At 36.3% G+C, this 17,739-nt stretch overlaps 1 protein-coding gene across 3 annotated transcripts in view; it reads right to left on the reverse strand.

Moving 5' to 3' along the window:
- The window catches only part of tiam2a (TIAM Rac1 associated GEF 2a), a 133,200-nt gene that overhangs the window by 112,925 nt on the left and 2,536 nt on the right, over positions 1-17,739 (reverse strand). For 2 of the 3 annotated variants that reach the window (XM_067368407.1, XM_067368402.1), the window contains exon 1: positions 2,361-3,154. The exons of the other annotated variant lie outside the window; for it this stretch is intronic. The gene's annotated coding sequence lies outside the window, so the exon portion shown is untranslated. Of the gene's footprint in view, positions 1-2,360; positions 3,155-17,739 lie in introns of those variants that run through there. 3 annotated transcript variants of the gene reach the window in all.

Genomic DNA, 17,739 nt, shown 5'->3' on the forward strand with positions numbered 1-17,739 from the left:
AGTCGTTGTTTGCTAACCATTATGTTGTTTCCAACCTGTATTACTTTGTTTCTTCTGTGTAACACAATAAAGATATTACGAGAAATTATAGTTTGTTTGTTTGTTCATACAATGGAAGTCTTTGGGCACCAAACCTGTTTGGTTACTAACATTCCTCAAAATATCGTTTATGTTCTCCAGAAGAAAGATGGCTGTGCATGTTTGGAATGACATGAGGGTGAGAAAATGACCAAATTTCATTTAACACAGCTACTTCTGCACCCCACAATACCAACTGGTGTCCAGTGACATTAGTACTCTCTAACAATTCAATTAAAGGCCAGTTTACACTGCACAAGCAGAAATTGTTTTTATAAATTATGCTGACATGATTTATAAAAAGATGTAACATGAAAGAAAATTATTCAGTTGAATAGCTGTATTAATATTCCTAAAGCTTTCATTTAGTCGCCATTCACTATGTCGACCTGAACATGAACAGGCCATATGTTCAGCTAGTTTAGTCTTTGGTGAATTCATATAGGGATTTGTAACTCAACAAGCCATTATTTTCTTTGAGATGTATCAGTGGACAGTCTCTGAAGCACAAAAAAGAAAGAAAAAAGTTAGACAAAAATGACTGTGATTTGGCAGTCTCTCCTTGGACAGCCTGGAAAGATGGTCAGAAGGAAACCGTTGACTGGACTCTAGACAGTGGCTCGCTGCCTCCGGGACGCATTCAACACCCGTCTTACCTCACCTGCTTTTTATAGCCAGCTCTAAACACATTGGCCACGTGCACAGAGGCTGCCCTTGTGCAAATACGTCTGAACCAAATATAATCTCCAGAAGACAGAAACACATCATCAAATTGACCAAGATTACCCGCTAATGGTCAAAACATAAAAGACTCAAGTTTCACAGAATAACGAAAGCCTTCTCAATTTAACGGGCTGAGAAATAACATCTTATATAAAGTGACTCACAGTTAGTAAACATTACAATCACTTGAAAAGAAATTCATAATGACTGTCCCACAGAATCTACACATACACACACCCTCTGTACAATAGACATTTTACAGCACTCACCACCTTATATGGGGAAAATGTGTAAAGGGTGGACATGATATATGGTTTTCCAAAGAGCGGTTTGCTTCACAGAATTAGGGCCAGGAACTTTGAGGGCGAGTTGTAAAAATAGATTCGTAATGTTCCTTAGGACAGTGAATTGAACTACTGTTTTAAAACGGCAGCCCAAGATATGTAAGACTTCTATAAACTCCACAACTTAAATAGGTATTGCATGGTCCAAATATCACATGAGAACTATAACAACACAAGAAAAAATGAGATATTTCTTCAATTCAGTTCAGTAAGGAATTGCATATTAGACCACAGTAACCCCTCACTCTCTATTGAGGTAATAAACTATTATTTTACATTCACCACACCCTTCCACCAAAGGTTCAATGATGCTAGCATGTAAGACTGACTGTCCACCTTCCATGCAATAAAAAAAGTGACATTTCTCATTTGGTAAAACAAGACTGACTAGTTAATAAGGTGTTACAACCTACATATGTAACCTAAAGAGGACATGATCAACACACATCTGCCATCCAGTTATTTCACTTATACATATTATTTTATTTGTTGGAAAGCAAAATACAAATTGCAGTCTGAATATTACATTAATTAATACCACCCTTTCTCATTTATCACTTTATTTGCACATAACTTTTCTTCATGTCATTATTTTCTTAAGCAGAAATACAGTATTTTCTTCCACAGAGAGAGCAGTGGACACAAATAATGGTTTTAACCATTTCAACTATACCTATCAGAAAATATTAGACAACATAATATATAAACATTTAATCACCTCTGAAATAATACAAAAAAAAATAAAAATAATTCTGTGAAAAGTAACAGCAAATGCTAAATCTTACTTTAACAGACATCTTTTAGTTTTTGCTTTTTGATGATTGTCTTACAGAGTTTGTTATTAATATAACAAATTACCTTATATATGCAAAAAGCATATTTATATAAAAGTGTTTTATTCCGTTAGTTGCAAGCTGACAAAAACAATTTACTGAGCACTTGTAAAAGATTTGTTTCGGTGTTCACTTCTGTTCAAATTTTATAAATAAAGATGAATATATAACATTTAGAACGTCATATAAACATTTAAATAATGTTTACAAAACATATATCTTTTATTATTTCAAGTTGCATTTTCATGAAAGGAAAGAAAGGGAAAAATCTAGCTGTAGTTTCTCATACCCGCTCGAGATAAAGCCACATGATAAACAATAACCACTAGAAATTAGATTTGATTAAATACTGCAAACAAAAACACAGATAACTTTTACTTACCATATATAAAACCCGGCGACAGAACGGGTTTGGGACATAGCCGCTTCTATGTGCTATTTTTAAGAGCAACAATTTAAAGTTTTAATCCAGTTTTCCTCTCTCCACATTGAGCACGCAAACTCCAGCAGCTCCTCAACTCTCACTACTCTGCGTGGACAGATTGCCACGCCCATAAACTTAAAAGACAGCACAGCCTACCAATCAGATTGAAGCTGTCGCAAACCTAATTAGATTCCGTACAGAAAAGATCCAATCACGTTTCACGAGGCGTGGAGCTCAGTGTGTTTATCAGAGTAACGCGTGTTTGGTTGCTGGGTTACATTATTAAGGTCTTTTAAATGGCTGTTAGGTGACAGGTAGCTACTGACTCTTATATATAACTGATTATTTGTTTAAAACTGTAGGTTTGTGGCTGTTTAATTAGATTTTTCTGAGAGAAAGTTCTGAGGTTACCCAGTGGTGTATTTCAAAATCCTTGTTTGCTTATTGCACATGAAACCTAAATGATGTTTGCTCCCATAAATCTCACTGATTCATTCACATGGTAACAGCTTCAGTTTATCACCACAGAGTGGTTTATGAGTGCAATGTATGATTAAGTTGCAGACTGAAGATTTATGCACATTGAGCCATCTGAGTGTAATCTTTGCCAATATATGTAAAACAGAATAAAGTTGCCATTTTGTTTCTCCAATAAACAGTAGAAGTGAGGACAGGCACATAGGTATAATAAACCACCTCTTATCAAGCCGTCTGGGAGTTCCAGGACAGGATGTAGTCAAAGCCTGCATCCAATTAACAGTCATGAAATCCTTGTTTTCCATTTTTCATCCACAATTTCTCCAGATAGCACTATTTATTCTGGGTCAGATGCTCATCACATGTATGTGCACATTGTTTATTAGATCAGAACTTATGTTAAAACAAAAGGTCTATGTCTGAGGTCTACACACAAATATATAGTTATTTCAAAACCCTCAAAGAACCATAGAAAGCGAGATATCATGGCATGTTTATAAGTTTTTTTAGTCATACGATGTTCGACTCATGTTGAATGCTGTGGGCTCTGTGTACAAGAGTGTGTGTGAAAGAGAATCTGAGGATTTCTGTACAAAATCATACACACATGTGAACTGACATGATGAACAGAGCTCAGGTTTTCTCTGGCTCCTCAGTGCTGTCTCTTAGCAAACCTCAAACCACTTTCTAATCCAAACAAGATCTGAACAGCCACAACGTAGAGGTCATAAATTATGTAAAAACATTCATAATACTGCTTAAATTTAATTAGAATGTTTAAATTGCATCTTCTTTTTAGACCTAATCAAAGCTACATTCTATTAATAAAAAAACATGTGCCCAAATGTGAGGGAATGGTATTAATATCCTTCATTCTTAGTTGGGATGTTCTGTGTCTTTAATGAGGATTTTTAAGAGCAGTACCGCTTCACTTGTTTTGAGCATTGCACTAATTGCTAACAGACTATAAACACTTGGGTCTGTGGCTATGATTAGAATAGCATCACTTGCAGTGTATATTATGTATAGGCAATTGTGCACACTGCAGAGTATGCAAACTTTGTGAGTGCATGGAATACCCTCATGACATGCTGATAACAAAAGACAAAACTAGCAGTATGTAAAGCTTATAGGGACATCCCACCATTATAACCCTGTATATTTATACCTTTCTCAGTTGTGCACTCATTTTTGGTTATCATATGTGTTTGGATGTTCTGTGTTTAGTACTTCTGTGTTCTCTGTCATCCACTAAATTATCTTGTTTCTTAAACTGCTGCAAAAATCCTCACCTCTGCTCATCCTTGTGTCAAACATGACAGAAGAATAAAAGACCACAATATGGGCCAAGCAGCTGCCTTCCTCCACCCAGAGAACCAACTCATGTCCCTATATCAAGATCAAGAATCACCGATTTTGTGGGGGACTTCATAGAGCTGTGTCATCAGTCCTCTGGAATAAGTACATGCTGTTGGAGTGGGCTCAATGACCACCTCCTGCAGTACATATAGTGAACTACAGTTGGTCGATTCTCCAGTACATTGAGTATACAATGTGGCTGGCTGGGTGGTTCCCCTTATACTCCACCACCTTCATGACCATTCCCCTCATTCCAGGTCCAATTCCTCCAGAGAGTGCCCCAACCCCAAAGGTAACACCAGCCACCACGGACCTGAGTCTGAGTGAGAACCCACCAAGGACTCCAAGCCGAAGCCCACCATAAACTCTAAACCAGATCTAGAGCCTGTAGAATAGTCCATCCCAGAGCCTGCTGCCATGCCCGTCCCGAAACTGGTAGGGTAGAAATTGCTTAAGCCGCATTTCTGCAGGAACTAGGGACTTTGGGGTGGTGATTCGATCACAGGGAATAGGGTCTAAATGAAGTTCTGGGTAAACATTTTCCCCTCAGAAAGTGCCTGCTCGCGAGGTAATACATTTTCAAAGTTCAGGAACTTTCGGGGGTGGGACTTGGGCGCTGAACATGCTGATTGGTTAAGTTCATGCAGCATTTTATGTCAACCACCATTTTTAAAAGTCTGCTGTGGTGCATGCAGTAAGAGTTGTTTGCTATTCAAACCAACAATGGAGTTAAAAAAAAAAATACAACCGATGGACTGACAACAAGGTTCGGGCTTCTTTAAGCTTATATGTGAAGGATGAAATCCAGTGGGAACTGGAAAGTTCTACTTCATTGGACTAATTTGCCTAATCTTCACAGATATGGGGGGAAAAGGTCCTGGGACAAATTGTTCCAGGTTATTTCAGTGGAAACACAGCTTTATAGACTTGTAGACTACAGAAGCAATCCCCACACTAGTACCCACCCTAGAATGCCTTCCTGATCCGTTGGCTCTGCCTTGGCTCTGGCTCCTCCACTGGCTCCAGTGTCCAGATCTGCTGGCTCTTGTCAGCCCTCCAGCTCCACAATTGTGACCACGGTCTCTGGGTCACCCACAACCACCATTGTCATCAGAATACAGGCCTCAGAGTGTGGATACTTCGACTCTGTCCTGGATTTCACCTCAGCCCATCAACTCATTGGCTCCACCATGTCCTGTCATCCCTCCGGCTGCACTAGGGTCCCTAATCTTACCATCTCTGCCTTGGTTCATCCTCCCTCTGGCTCTGCTGTGGACTTCCGGGTCTGCAGCTCCACCTATTCCATCCACTCCTTCGGCTCCACTGTTGTCTTCTCTCCCATCAGCTCCGCATCTTTTTTCCTAATCCCCCACCCCCACCTTGGATCCTCCGGCTTCACCTTGGCTCTTCGGCCCAGTGCGGTCACCCTGGTTCTTTAGACCTCTAGTTCTGCATTGGTCTCCAGCTTCACTGACTCCGCCCTGGTTAGCAATTCTTAGTTTTTTGGCTTTTATTGTGAATATGTTAGCCTTACTCTTATCTATAAGCTAGTGTGCTCCAAAACAATGACAAAATTCGTATTTAGAAGATATAAGCATTCAAAATGTACAGTCTCACACTTCTGTCAATATGGATCAACAGTTTTGATGATGTCACCCTGCACTTCAGCTTCTCATCAGATTTTCCTCCAATCAAATGCTCTCTAGGATCTGAAGTGTCCTGCCACCTAAATTATAAATAGATGCTAAAACTCTGGCTAAGGTCGTTCACTTGTTCGCGCATTTATTATTTTATACATAGTGAATGGCACATAGTGCACTATATAGGGTATAGGGAATGATTAAGACAGTGTAAATATGCTTTCCATTGAGGCGAATGAAGTCTGGATTCATGTTAGTGTCACGCGAACCACTACAGCATGCACAATCTGCTTTGGTCCAGAGACACAATAGCACGGAGCGGATCATATGCGCGAGTCTGCACAGACCACAAAACGTATTGGACCCATTTGAATTCTGCACAGAATGCTGTATTTTAAAGCAATAATGGCAGATATTAGGAGGAGAAATGGATAGAGATTAGAACTGAGGCTTTACCAAGTTCAACAGCTCTGGCCGAGCTGTGATATAAACAAAATGCTATTGGCTATTTTAACAAAAGGGGAGGAGCCGTTCGATATGTCTCGCCATGTTTTCCAGTTTCAGTGGAAATGACATCAACACATTGAATAATGCTGCGCGTTCCAAGGCACTTCAGTGGACCTTTAAGGCTCTGCCGTGGGTCATCATCCCTGCAGCTGTCAGAGCATCCCGGTTCCGGTGTGGCTTCATCTGCTCAACCCTGGGTCAACATGTCAGTAACCCAGTTAACCTGGATGTCCTAGTTGTAACAAGGCACTTATTAACCATTCAAATGAAATTTGTGCCTATAGGTGATGTCGAAAGTTTAGGTTGTAGTTAGACATCCACAACTATATTAATGTTTCATTTCTTCCTTAGATGAACTATTCATAGAGAAACAAAATTAACAGTATGTACAATGATTTCGTTTTTAGGGATAGTTCACCCAAAAATGAAAATTATTCCATGATTTACTCACCCTCCAGGTGTATATGACTACTTTCAGATGAACACAATCAGAGTTATATTAAAAATATCCTTGCTTTTCCCAGTTTTGTAATGGTAGTGAATGGTGCTCCTGATTTTAAAGTGCAGTGGGTTTTTGTAACCAAAATATCCATATTTAAATCTTTATTAACTAAATTAACTACTTTCCTACAGATGGCCTACGCAAATCGCCTTGCGCCAAAAGAGTAATCTCTGACCTGACGCAATGATGAACGCGGAAGCACAGAGGATAGAGCAAAACAAAACACCGGTCACAAATTAGAAGTATAAAACAAGAATTTTTAAGGAGAAATGTCGGTGGATTTCAATATAAGAAAAGGGGACCTTTAAATATGGATATTTTTCTTATAAAAACCCATCGTTTTGTTTCAGAAGGCCTTTGGAAGCCCACTGGAGCAGTATGGATTACATTTGTTATGGATGGATGCACTTTTTTGGACTTCAAAATCAGGATTCATTCACTACCATTATAAAGCTTGGAAGCCAGGATATTTTTTAAATATATCTGTTTATCTTCATGTGAAAGAAGAAGCCATATACACCTAGAATGACTTGAGGGTCATCCCTTTAAGGTTAGGCTGATGATAAATGGAATATGACCCTTTTGAAATAAAATCGTCAGAAGTCATTTTTATTATTATTAATCCAAATATGGCTTTTAGTTGTTAATTCTATTAAAATGTGAGTGCAATCTTAAAGTTGTCAATACAGTACATCAAACAATATGTCTGTTTTTTGAATATTAATTTCAGGATATTTTTTTGTTCCAACCCTTGAAAGTGCGACTCCCACTGCTTTCTCAAGCAAAAGCAGTTTCTTATGTGCTGAAGAGTGAACAGAGTCTGGAGACACTGTCTTCAGAACAGCAGAGAAACAGGATCTGCTCCTTTCAAACAATAGCATTATCAGAGTCAGTGCGGCAAATGCTCATGTGACCTAACTGTTATTTGTGATGAAGCAGGGTTCCTAATTTTCGCTGCTGTCCTCTAGATAAAGCTCTCTGGCTGTGAGTGTGAGTGTAGGACAGAAAGGTGTAAGACTAGATTAAGCATGCATGAGCTGTGGGGACGTTCTCCCTTTGTCTTCCCTCGATCAATAAAATAGCCAGCATAGAGACCTGGTCATCAGGCCACAGACACACACCCACATACACCTCTCTGAAGCGTGTGCAGGGTCTGTGTGTGTGTGAAGATGTGTTATGCCCCCTGATGTCAGTCATTCTCATTCAATTCTCACATGTTCAGATTGGTGTGAGCTGGTGCATTGCTCATGCAGGGTGTTTATGCAAGAAGTATTCCCGAAGGAGAGAGACAGAGAGCTGGGAGAAAGATCTGAATAATCACAGCTTAGATTTTATGATCAGGCGAAAAGAGAAGGGGGCTGGATTGGCTGATCTTAAAAATCATATCGTAAATACATATAATACCAACCAAAAGATTGATTAAATCTTTTTAAATATATACATTTTTAAGATTGATATTTCTTATGGTCATACCCATAAAAATCATTCGGTCTTATTTGATACAATAAATGTCTAAGGTCTTTAAATTACTAACATGTATGATCAAAACTAAAAACCTGCTGCACACAATCTTCTACATACATTCTGTCATCTCATTGATAGTTTATACCTTTAAAACAAGTGAAGGGCATTTTAATATCATTCTAAAACTAATACTTGATTATCCATACATAATTTTTAGAAGAATCATGTTAAAATACGAGTATCAAATATGATACATCCGGCTTTTGAGGAACGTTTATTATATTATCCCCCCCATAGTAAAAACTACAGAGATCTGATCATAAAACAAAACATTTAAAGATCATCATATTAAGACATATTATTTGGAGATAGAAACGACAACTGATATTTATATGCATTTTATGCAAGTAGTCTATGCTGTTATTTACATTACAAGCTTTCAGAATTCCATCTTACCATATAAATATCAGCAACTGCAATAAATCGTAACTAACAAATCTGTAACAATAAACTACGGTAACACTTTACAGTAAGGTTTCATTAGTTGAATACTTAAGTTAACAAACTATGAATGAACAAAACTTCTACAACATTTATTAATCTTAATGTTAATTTCAATATATACTAATGGGTCATTGACATGACGGTTCATGTTTTGTCCAAAGGACTTAATACTAATAGAAAACAAAGATATGACATCCAAAGTATGTAAGGTAGTGCAACTAGGGTCATTCAGTTTAACCATCCATAGGGCCAATACAGCCATTTCATTTGAAATATCTTAAAATGTAATAAATGTATGTTTGTTTTATTCTTGCATGATTTTATTACTTCATATATCAACATATTGCAAAATGGTATTAAAATGATGTGTAGAAGTCGTTGCTTTGTTATGAGAAAGAATGTCCGGAAAAATAATTTAATTGATGTCATTATATAAAGGGACCATTTCGGATCAAGTCATGCTGTCAGTATCATGTGACAGGATGTGACATCATTCAGGACCACAAAGGACCACATGGTCACGAAGCAAAGTAACTAACTGTCTCTTAACTATTTGATAAATTCATGTTTTCACTTGTTCATACTCATGTCCTGAAACATCAAGTCATTTGGTACAACCGCTATAAAACATGGAAAATGTTGTAATATTTTAAAAACTTGTACTAAATATAAAATGCTTGATTGTCCTTTTGCTAGACAGCTAGATATCAGCCTGTTAGCATTGTTTGAAAATACCGTCATTCGGTATAACCAAAAGTGTCATTCGGTAAAGCCAAAATTTTGGTTAAACCGAATGACTTTTTGGTGACAAATTTTGTCCATCTTGTAAAAAAAAAAAAAAAAAAAAAAAGACAAAAGCAGTATTAATTGATTATAAAAACCACATTCTCATTGTTAACACTTAATAAATCTAAATTATTTTTTTACACTTTACACTGTTTTTTGTGTGTGTGTTATAATCAGTACCATTATTAAACCTCTATAAAGTTCCAATTTATCTTGCACATTTAACACAGAAATATTAACATCGTTTGCATATTGCATGGTTTGGAAGTGAACGGGGTGGGAAAGACAATACACAAGTGCAGGTCGTGAATGAACAATTTATTTAGAGAGATCAGTATTAGATATTCGCCTGCCTGTCGCTAAAATGCGCCTGCCTCATATAGGAACTTTTCTTTTCTTTCCTATGATCCAAAATCAAATAGGCCTAATTTAGCCTGCATCTCTGTTTATTTGTTAAATGAAAGAGAGTGCAAGGTTAATTTGCATTAAAGGAATATATTCAATTAAAAGGAACTATTTCTAAGCTTCTACTTCACACTACACAAACTCTTAAATATTCACACTAAACACAGCATTTATTCGGCTCCATGCAGGGCGAGTTATTAGCAGGCCAAAGGCCACAGGTCACAGATTTGACTACAAAGATCCGGTCCCGGACCACAAGGGGATCAAACAGGAGAAGGGTTCATTTTCTTATTTCATGCTTTGATGAATCCATATCCAAGGCCTTGCTAAATGGCGATGAAGCTCAAACCTCATTCTCTAATCTGACCGCTTGTTTGGCTAGCAGTGAGTGAGGGAGGCACAGGGGAGCACAGATGCTTGCCGTCATTAATAAGCATGATCATGAATAATTAATCTCCCTAAGTGAGTGAATACTGATGGGGTAAACTGAAGGACCAGATTGGAGTAACCACATGGGAGGCTATACTAGAGATATGAAGTCATTGCCATCCAAATGTTGGGTTTTACTTGTTGATGCGGGGGTTGAGAATAAATCACTCAAATAAATCAGATGTTAGAATAAGTTAAGATGAAGCTAATAGTAAAATGCTAGGGGAAAATATATTCAGACATAACCCCACACCCTATTTTATGATTGTAGCGTTTGCAGTAAGTGACAAACTGATATAATGTAATCAACCAAAAAACAGGATTCCCACCGGATATATATATTTTTGAGTTGTGAAATAAATTTTGCAGATGTTCATTGCATTTTGCAATCGTGTGTATGTCTTATGCGTACTTTATCAAATTATATTACTTATATGCAAAAGTGCATCACAAATTCATCCACCACATGCCAAACAAGTTTTGTCTGTATATGGGGCTGTCAATAAAGGAATTTTGGTTGAAACAGGAACTCAACGAAGCCCAAGGGCTGAAATCACGTACATCTGTTTTAAACAAACAGAGCTAGAGCTTCTCTAGAGGAAACAATCAGACTTTTGTCACAGAGCACAAAACCAGGTGTCAAAGCCCGAGGCGCTGCATTAGTCAGTCTGCCCTGTGACGGAGGACAGCAGTTGGTGTCCTATAAAACCACCCGACTGGTGTTGGTCATGGAAACTTTTCATCATGGTGATCCAGTCTTACAATCTTGGAACATCAATTAGAATGTGATTTAAAGAATAGCAGTAATGAACATGTCATGAGAAATCTCAAATGTTTTTGCCATCTTTGCCCTGGCTGCTGACACTCATATCACACAACTCTGCTTACATGTTCAACTAAACTAGCTGTTTAAAGGGTTAGTTCACCCAAACATTTCTGTCATTAATTACTCACCCTCATGTCGTTCCAAACCCGTAAGACCTTCGTTCATCTTCAGAACACAAATTAAGATATTTTTTTGGATGCAATCTGAGACGTTTCTGATCTCCCTATACACAGCAATGTCATAACCAATTTCAAGGCCCAGAACGGCAGACATCGTTAAAATAGTCCAACAGTGATTCAACCTTAATGTTATGAAGTGACAAGATTTTTTTCTTCTTCTCTTTTGTGTCATTCTCCGTTTACGTTCAGTGCTTCCGGCTCAGTATTGGCCGACGCTGTTCACGTGATCAGCACGACTCATGCGTGTGATGCTGATGCAGGAGCCGGCCAATAATAAGTTGACGTTCTGATGTGTCTTCAATGTAAACAGAGGGGAAATTGTTTAATAAAGTCATTATTTTTGTGCACAAAAAGTATTTATCGTTTCAAAAAATTAAGGTTGAACCACTAAAGTCAGGTTGACTATTTTAACGATGTCTTTACTACTTTATGGACTTTGAATATGGTAATTCCGTTGTTTTATGGATTTCATCAAAAATATCTTAATTTGTGTTCTGAAGATAAATGGGCTTGGAACTACATGAGGGTGAGTAATTAATGACAGGAATTTAATGAAAGCATGAAGGAAATAAGATCTGTCAACGGTATTGAAACTTTTTTACCCCCACAATCTAAAATCATGAGGTAGTTACAGTATCTAAGAGAATGCGCAAAACATCAGTAAAATCTCAAAGTAATTCAGATATCATAATCAATAGGGCTGCAGTAGCATTACAGATGTCTTCGCTATTTGAAAAAACAAAAAGTTGGCATGAAGAGGAAGTTGCGACCGAACTTACTGTATTGACGAATCATCACTGAGTGTCTTACTGAACAAGAAAACAAAAATTTAGCGTGTGACTTGATTTTATTCTTAGGTTGGCTTAGGAAAAGTGAGTTGCATATCTGAATGTTGACTTTTGATTAAATATTACAAGGTCAAAATAATTATGAATGAAATGAATGGATGATAAAGAAATAGGATCAGTTGAATTCATGCTTTTGACTTTTGATGTTTTAATATTGTGTTTGTTCAATGTCAGAAAATCCTCCCATACTGCAATATTAACAAATATTCAACCATGTACAGTAAATTATACAAAGTGGGATCTGATTAATTACATACGGCAGACTTTATAGTCATTTTTGTGTCATTTAATTTACAAACATGAGAGGCAGATTCTGTTGCTATTCCATGCACTGTAAAAAATAAATGTTGGTTTAACTTAAAGTAAGTTACCTGATTGCCTTAAAATTTAGTTCATTTCAATTAAAAATTTGAGTTAATACAATAAAGGCGATTGTTTCTCGAACTCAAAATATGATGTTGTCTGAACTACATTTATTTAAGTTGATTTGATAAAAGAAAAAAATGTTCTGATAACATTTTTTACAGTGTAGGACTGAAAAGCTTCACTGTCGGAAATATATAGTAAAAAAACCACGTCACTACACCATTATGATCTACAGAACTCTGTGAAGAGCACTTGTACAAACTCACATGCTTTGAGGAGGAATAGAAGCTATTTAATTTTATAAGCTAAGAATGCTTTTTGAGTCCATCAAAATGTGGTGTTGATGCAATGATTGGACAAGTGTCTGTGTATATTCTGAATGTATGGATAAATACAGATGTAATGGTTTAGTGCATGAAGGCCAGTGGACTGTCCTCAGAAAACCTCCAAGGTATCTGAAGAAGCCTGCAGAGGAGTCAGTCTGACCTCTACTGGTTATCCTTCGCATCTGCTAAAACATATTAGAAAAAGACCTTGATGCGCTGAAACGTTTATTCATCTAAACTGTTATTGATTCAGTTACTCTGAGTGATTGAGCTCAGATAATATCTCAGGTTATTTTGTTTTTCTAGTGAAACATATACAGACATTAAAAGTTAATTAAATCCAGATAACAATCACCAAACATTGATTTTGGACCACCAACAACAGTCCCAATAGCAAGGTCTGAAGTCGCTGTCACAGCCGTGTCCATGAGGATACAAACGGATGTGTTTTTCACAGTTTGGAACCGACACATGAAAGTTTATAATAAGGTACTATTTGTTAATATGAACATGTCAATATCAATGTTAACTAAAACATTTTTTAAATAAAAATTTGTATTTGTTAGTTCATGTTAGCTAAGGTCCATTGATCAACAATGAACAAATGTATTGATTCAAATGTAAAGATTCAATATTTCATCCATTTATCTGCATGTCATATGAACATTAGAGAACCAAGAACATGCGAATGTGTTGACTTATTGAAATATTAACTATTAGGACCTAATTGTAAAGTGATATCAGTGAACGTTTTAGGGGGAAAAAAAATCACTATTTAAAAGTGCTATATTTACTTAAAACTTTCCTTCAAATGGCTCAGATCTGTCAGAAACATAAGATACAGTTTACGTGAAACACTGTAAAACATTTTCAGCTGGTTAAACTTGGAAATGAAAGTTCACCTGCTGCCTTAAATATGTGAGTTAATTCAACTTGAAAATAACAAATAGTCAATGTTTAGTTGAGTTAACTCACATTTTTAAGGCAGCAGGTGAACTTTCATTTCTAAGTTTAACCAGCTGAAATGTTTTACAAAGTAAATGTGCATGCGGTTACAGAGAACACTATCAAATGTGAAATTCCTGAATGTATAATAAACTATTGCTCTGTGTTTTGGACAATGGAGACTTGCACTATTTGAGCAAAGGTGTCTTCGCTATTGGACAAAACAAAACGTCGGCATGAAGAGGAAGTTGCGACCAAACTTACTACTGCATATCTGAATGTGACGGGCTTGACTTTTGATTAAATATTTCAAGGTCAAAATAATTATAAAGAAATGAATGGATGAATCATTCATAAAGCCAGCAACATGCATCAAGAAAATAAACAGGATCAGTTGAATTCATGCTGACTTTTGAGTTTTAATATGGTTTTTGTTCAAAAAAATCCTTCCATACTGCAATATTTAACAAATATTCAACCATGTACAGTAATGAAATTATACAAAGTTTGTATAAACAATGTGAAAATGGTTTAATAAGAAATGTAATGTCATCTAGGTTACAGGCAATGTTACTGTGATCAGGCAGGAGGTATGTATTTTTTAATCGAGATATTGTAAAGGCTGGAATACAGTACACAACTTTTACTGTGATTTACAGTAAGCTGATGCTAGTTGCCTGAAAGTCTGGTAGTGTGTGATCCTCAGTCGTTTAGTGTATGATCCTCAGTAACTATAGAGTGGTGCAGGTTTGACATCACTCTGTAGTCCAAAACTCAGAAGCGAGTTAGCATTTTAGCACTTTCGGTTCCATCATCAAGTCAATGGGTTTTTTGAATGGGGTTTTGGTTAAAGGTCTGAAATAAGGTTTGTGTTGAACACAGGCTCAAGATACTTTAACGTTTTATTCTATGACATAAAATGCATCAGTGTTACCTCACTCGTGATTTCTTTTGAGCGGTTACGTGTCTTGAAAAAGTTGGTTGCTAACAAGTGCTAAATGTAACTAAAGAGGCCATCATCACGCCAAACAGGTAAACTCAGTCCACTTTTACAACCTCATTACGCTTATAATCATGCTCTTATAAACTATTCCAACTCAAATTTTCTGGGAAAATGTTTTTATAAAAAAACTGAAAGTCAGTGATGGTGATGTTGAAGTCGTGGGACCTTGGTGTAGTCCGTTTATAGCCTGACTTTAGCTTTTTACTTCTGACAACTGCATTTAGGCTTCAGAATTCATAAAAGATGTGTTCATCTGTGAAAATTATCCTGATGGACTAAACGTGGGTATCACAGTTTTATTGATCACAGAGCTTGTTTATTGCAATTATCCAAAAGCCTATGGGAAAATCCTATTGGGTTTTTGTTGAGGGATCCGGTGTGAAGGGAACAGATGATTGGCCTACAGTGACGTCATACCTGCACCACTCTATTTACAAAGTCGGCAAGTGTATGATGCCTACTGTTTTCAAATCTGTTCCGATTTTAAAGGTTGTGTAGTGTATTCGACACACTAGCATATGAAAGCAGTGTAAACTAAACAGAACTGAGCTGCTGTCCTCAGAGAACAGTCTGAGCTGAGGAACCTGCTGAGAGCTGAACGTGTTATGAGCTCAGGCTGAGAACTCATGTTTCACACTTCTCAGTCTCTCTTCTCCAGTCCTCCAAAAACTAAAGATCAGTGTACGTAGGGATCACTAAAGGATGGCTTTTTATTTCTCGACTGCATCATATTTGATGTGAATTTCCAAGGCTAATACATTATCAACATGATCAAAATGTAAAGGCCTTTCGTTATAATTCTAAAAACAGCCCCTTCAGGTCAAGGTAAATGTGTCTTTTAGTAAACTTAACTTTTATATTGTTAGCAATATTTCAAGATGAACGCTTACTGGACTGAAGCAGCGTATACTCTAAAACATGCTGGGTTAAAAATAGACAAACCCAGCAGTTGGGTTAAATGTTTGACCAAACCTGCTGAGTAGTTTTATTTACTATTGTTCTAAAAAAGACTGTATAGCTGGCTAAAAATGAACCCATAATAGGTTGGAAATTAACAGTTATTAATGTTTTAAGTTAAACATTTACTGGTAATAGTTTACTATAAGGTTTCATTAGTTAACTACTTTAGTTAACATGAACTGCACTTCTAAAGCATTTATTAATCTAAATTAATGTTAATTTCAACATTCAGTTTTTTTATGCACATTTTATTAGTGCACTGTGAACTAACATGAACAATGAATGACTTATTAACTAACATTAACAAAGATTAATAAATATTGTAACAAATGTTTTGTTCAATCTCTTTTTAAAAAAAAAAAGAAAAGGAAAAAAAAGCTGGATTAAAAACAACCCCAGCTGTTGGGTTAAATGTTTGCTCAACATGATGGGCAGTTTGAACTCAAATATTGTTTAAAAGTTACTATATTGGTCACTTAAAATTAACCCAAAATATGTTGGAAATTAAAATGTATCAATGTGTTTAATAAATGAACATTAATTTATTAATGATTAATAATGAAACAAACATTTATTCAATTGCTTATTAATAAATGTTCACCTTTTGATTATTATTTTTGCCTCTAGTAATTGTGTGTCTGATTTTTAATTTCCAACATATTTTGGGTTCATTTTAAGCCAACTATATAGTCATTTTTAAACAATAGTGGGGTTAAATAAAACTGCCCAGCACGATGGACAAACATTTAACCCAACTGCTGGGTTTGTTCATTTTCAACCCAACTTGGGTTGTTTTTAACCCAGCTTTTTTTTAGAGTGTAAATTTACTTTAAACATCAAACATAATTTCTTAGAAAAAATCATGTTAAGAAATATCAGGCTTTTGAGTAGTTTATTTGTAATCTCTCGATCACGGTTATATTGTATTGCATTGTGTGTTTTATGTAGTGAGAGAGATTTCTGCTGCTTAAACATTTCAGCCTCAGTGATTTTCTGGCGAGAGTGAGTTAACAAGCCCTCCTCCCCTCCTCTATCCTCCAGCACTCACGCCAGCAGCAGATGGCTGGTTAAGCAGCATCTTCATACTGCAAGTTCATAAATCAGAAGTATGTTTGCTGATATGTATGGCCAAGTGCATTGTGTGGTTAATCAGCAGGGCACTGCTAAACTCTTGATTCATCTGATGTCAATGAAATTGTCTTACAGCTTTGCTATACAATCAAAATACTAATTATAGTAGCTTCTACATTTGACAAAAGACTTACATTGACAATACAAAAAAGTATGTTCTGTATGTGTTATGAATGCAATTCAGTCGTAATGTTGGCATTGTTGTGACTACTGGCACCAGTTTTGTTGCTTCGGCACCATTTTTTAATCCCCTCCAGGGGCCTCATGTACAGTTAGATGTCCACTGGACACACTTCAGGTGTTAGTAATAGGTCATTAGAGTACTTTTCACTTACTGCTTTGTGAATACTACAAATGCACACCTACTAATTTCACATACTACTTTTTGCCTATTGTATAGGAATTGTATAGGAATTGTGAGTATTTATAAATCACATCTGTTGGATATGGCACCTTTAAAGTTCTGTCAAAAATAATTAAGCTACTGAGCTGATGATTAAAAGAGCTGATTAAAAAAAATACACTCTCTTCACATCAAAAAGTTAATAAATACACAAAAACTTCATTAAATTAATCCATTTGAATCAAGCAGTTTAATTAGATATTTCTGAAAAGACACAAATGTGTTAAATTATGAAAAGGGTTAATTTAGGTCATTCATTCACATTTACACTTCAAAG

The sequence above is a fragment of the Chanodichthys erythropterus genome, chromosome 18 (assembly GCF_024489055.1).
Source record: "Chanodichthys erythropterus isolate Z2021 chromosome 18, ASM2448905v1, whole genome shotgun sequence".
In the NCBI taxonomy this organism is placed as follows: Eukaryota; Metazoa; Chordata; class Actinopteri; order Cypriniformes; family Xenocyprididae; genus Chanodichthys; species Chanodichthys erythropterus.